Below are 3687 nucleotides of genomic sequence, written 5' to 3' on the forward strand. Positions count from 1 at the left end.
TGGGGTGCCAGGAGAACCCATGGACAAGCAGCTTCTTCTCTCAGAGAATCAAGACCTAAATATCAGCATAGGAACAGCCCCAAAGACCAGGTGTGTATTTTTTTTAATCCAAGTGTGTTTAATATTTTTGTGTAGAACTCCTTTGCATATATCTTTATCATTTCCTGTTTAACCCCAATGGCAGCCTCTCTTATAGGGGAAGTTACATCTACCCTTATGGCTTTGGGTGGCCTCTGTATCAGGTTGTTCTGTGTTTGTTCCCCCACCCCCACCCTGGCTTTTTTTTCCTGAGCTGAAAGACACAGCTCTTGAAACTGTTTCTGAGATTCTCCTGCTGCAAGGTTCTCAAGCACAGACTCCACTGCTCTGAAAAACGAGCCTGCCATTCCTCTGCAAATCTGTGTCTCAGGGTGGATATTTTTACTCAGCAAATGTCACCGTCATCCACCCAGACACCAAAATGAGTAATCCACAATTCTCCCCTCCCTTCTTTTCTTCCTCTGTTCCTCCCTGCTTCCTCTTAGTCCTGTCAGGGAATCATTTCAAAGACCTGCTAATTCCACCTTTCAACACAGAACTGCTCTGTTTCCTACCCATTGCTTACCTTATTTCTGGCCATATCAACTAGATAATGACTGCGAACCCCTCTGAAAGGTCTTTTCTAGTTCTGTCTTGTATAGCTCCCCAGTCACAAGCCCATCTCACCTCCTCCTGTATTGGAGGAAGAAAAAAAAAAAACAATCCTGGCCATACTCTTAGGACATTGAAAATCAGCATTCCACCCTTATCATAATACACCAGGTCCCATGTCTCTCTTTAGTTATCCCTTCCTCTTCTTTTATGATCATCCCCTTTTTAGCCCTCTGGTAGGGCACATGACTGGAGAAGTGCCATGTATTCTAAGCCCCATACCTGTGCATATTTTACTCCCTTTTTCAGGTATTACTTAGCTTTCAGGAGGCCTCCTGGGGTATGACTGCATAGGCGAGCCTTCCCAGTCTCTCTTCAAGCATTGAATGCCTCCTGTTTTCCATGATCAGACAACTGGAAGCATGGATTTTACTGTCTCTTGTTCAGTCTGTCTAATGAGTGGCTTCCAGGCTGTGCCTAGTTAGTCCTGCATCTCGGGGTTTAGCAGTGTGCCTGGAATATGGGAGGTTACTTATCAAAACCGCAGGGATGAATAAATAAGTTCACTGGCATATTCTGTTTGGTTGCTTTGGCTGTCTTGGGGAGCAGCTTAGAGGATTTCTAGAGGTCCCACAGGCTAAGCACACTTCTCTTTCCTTCTCTCTACTACCTCTGCCCTTGGGCCTCCTGCAGCACCTGCCTAGCAGGTTAACTCAGAGCACCTCCCATCATCTAGATGCAGCTCTGGGGAAGAGGAAAGGCCCCAGACTTCTCCATCTCAGCAGAGGAGGTTATAAAACTCCACCAAGAGAAAAGATTGGTTTGTTGCTTCCAGACAAGAATTAATAGGTGCAACTCATAATCCTGTCTTGAGGGAGATGAAGGGGAAAAGAGCAAGAGAAAACATAATAGCCAAATCCCCCCTTCTTGCTGCCTGAGCGCCTTCCCGGTGTTTGAAGTTCAATGCATAGAAAATGAGCAGAGAGACTCATAGGAGTCAGCACTTTTGGGGGACCTGGCAGTGGGCAGACTCCAAGAAAGCTCCAGCTGCCTCCTGCTAGAGGCAGAAGAAGATAAAAAGAGGCAGCTCCCAGCTTCTCTAATTTCACTCTTTGGGCAGGAAGCCAGGAGGGGTATTCTGCCTCCTTTGGCATTTCAGACCAGAGCAAGAAGGCTGCCAGCTCCTCAGAGATGAGGAGGCTGTAGGATGTAGTGAGATAACTAGATGATAACCACTTTCATTGCACTGGTGATGTTGCAGAGCTTAGGATGGGAGGTGGCAGCTGGTCTGGGATTATACCAGAGGGAAGACAAATAGTTTGAAGTGGGAATGGAGTCAAAGGCACTCAACTGAGTCACAACCCTTCCACCGTTTCCCAAAAACTTGGAAGTGGCCTCCTCCTGTAGGCTCATGTAAATGGGTTTGCTCATCACTCTTGGGGCATTTCATAGACTTTTGCCAATTGGATTTAGAGTATCCTCCCTAAAGACCAGTCTCACCTGATCAAAGGCCCTACCTAGACTGCTGTTGTGACCTGTTTTAGTAAGGCTCTTCTTTCTTCCACAACAACTGGAATTTGCTTATGCATCCTTATCCTGAATGATGTAGACTTCCTTTTCAAAGTTCAGGTAGCACAAACTCTTGAATTTAAGCAGTATAACCCCATAACATCCCTGTAGCTCTATTGGAAGGAGATCAGGAGACTGATTTCTAAGTCATCAAAGGCAACAGTGGCGAAGAGTAGCAAGTGATTCCCTGTGACTTTTTTGAGGATACAGGTAGAAGATTAGAGTATGGAGTATGGAAGACAATTTTGAGAGGTCAGAGTGGAGGAGAGGCCAGATGGCAGCACTGAACCTCCAAAGGAAAGCTGATCACAACTATCATAAAGATTAGTGCAGACAAAGCAATGGACACAATGGCCTAATTTGTAATGGTCAGCACAGGCAAAATGAATTTCATGGTGCTTCCAGGCATGAACTTAATAAGGATTCTAGTGAATTTTTGTTTGATCTGTATAAGTAGAAAATTAATGAAAAACAAATGAAAGACTACATTGGATCATGCCAATAGAGAATCTTGGCTCATGAATCTGTTTTCAGACTTGAGCCAGTTTGCACACCCAGAACCCCATGACTTAAGGGATAGTCAGGTTCCCCTGAAGAAAGACTTTGATAAAATACCTAAATGTTTTACTAAAAGATTTACTGTTAGCCATTCCCAAGAGGACAGATGGATATGGATAATGACAGTTGATTATCAAAAACTTAGTCAAGTAGTGACTCTAATTGCAGCTGTACCAGAAGTTGTGTCCTTATTTGAGAAGATTAACACAACTTCTGGTACATTGCATGCAGCTACTGATCTAGAAAATCTCTTTTTCTTAGTACCTGTTCATAAGGACAACTAGAAACCATTTGCTTTCAGTTGGCAAGGCCAGCATATACCTTTAAAGTCTTAGCTCAAGAATATAGTTACGGGGGCGGGACAAGATGGCGGGGCAAGATGGCAGCGCCGGGAGGACTCTCATTCTGAGGAGCAGCACAGCAGGATTGGCACAGTGACCAGCAATCAGAACTCGTGGCCATAAAACACAAGTGATTGTGTTTCACAGGTGAGAGGATACCCCACGGTGGGGGATTCAATCAGCTTTAACTCACCCGGCTAAACCAAGGAAGAGATCCCGGTTCCGCCAGGCACTTGGTCGCCAGCCCAGAGCTACACGTCAGCGCGATCTGGTCACGGTCCCAGACTGAACTGTGGGCCCACAACACCATAGACTGGATTTCCCAGTTGAGAGATAACCCCACGGAGCAGGAAACAATTGGGACAGACCTCAGGTTACCCAGACATCCCCTGGAAAAGACTCGGATTCTGCGGGTGCCCCAAGAGGCAGCCCAGACCCAGAGCCGGGACACAGGCGCCTGCACGGAGCCCTGCCTGCACGCCTGATTCGCAGCCTCAGATAGAACTGTGGGCACCAGGGCACCAGGGCACCAGGGCACCAGACTGCGTGTCTCTGGCAGGAGGAAACCCCCAGCAGAGGGGGTCAGCAG

The sequence above is a fragment of the Psammomys obesus genome, unplaced genomic scaffold, assembly GCF_907164565.1.
Source record: "Psammomys obesus unplaced genomic scaffold, mPsaObe1.curated_primary_1811, whole genome shotgun sequence".
Taxonomy (NCBI): Eukaryota; Metazoa; Chordata; class Mammalia; order Rodentia; family Muridae; genus Psammomys; species Psammomys obesus.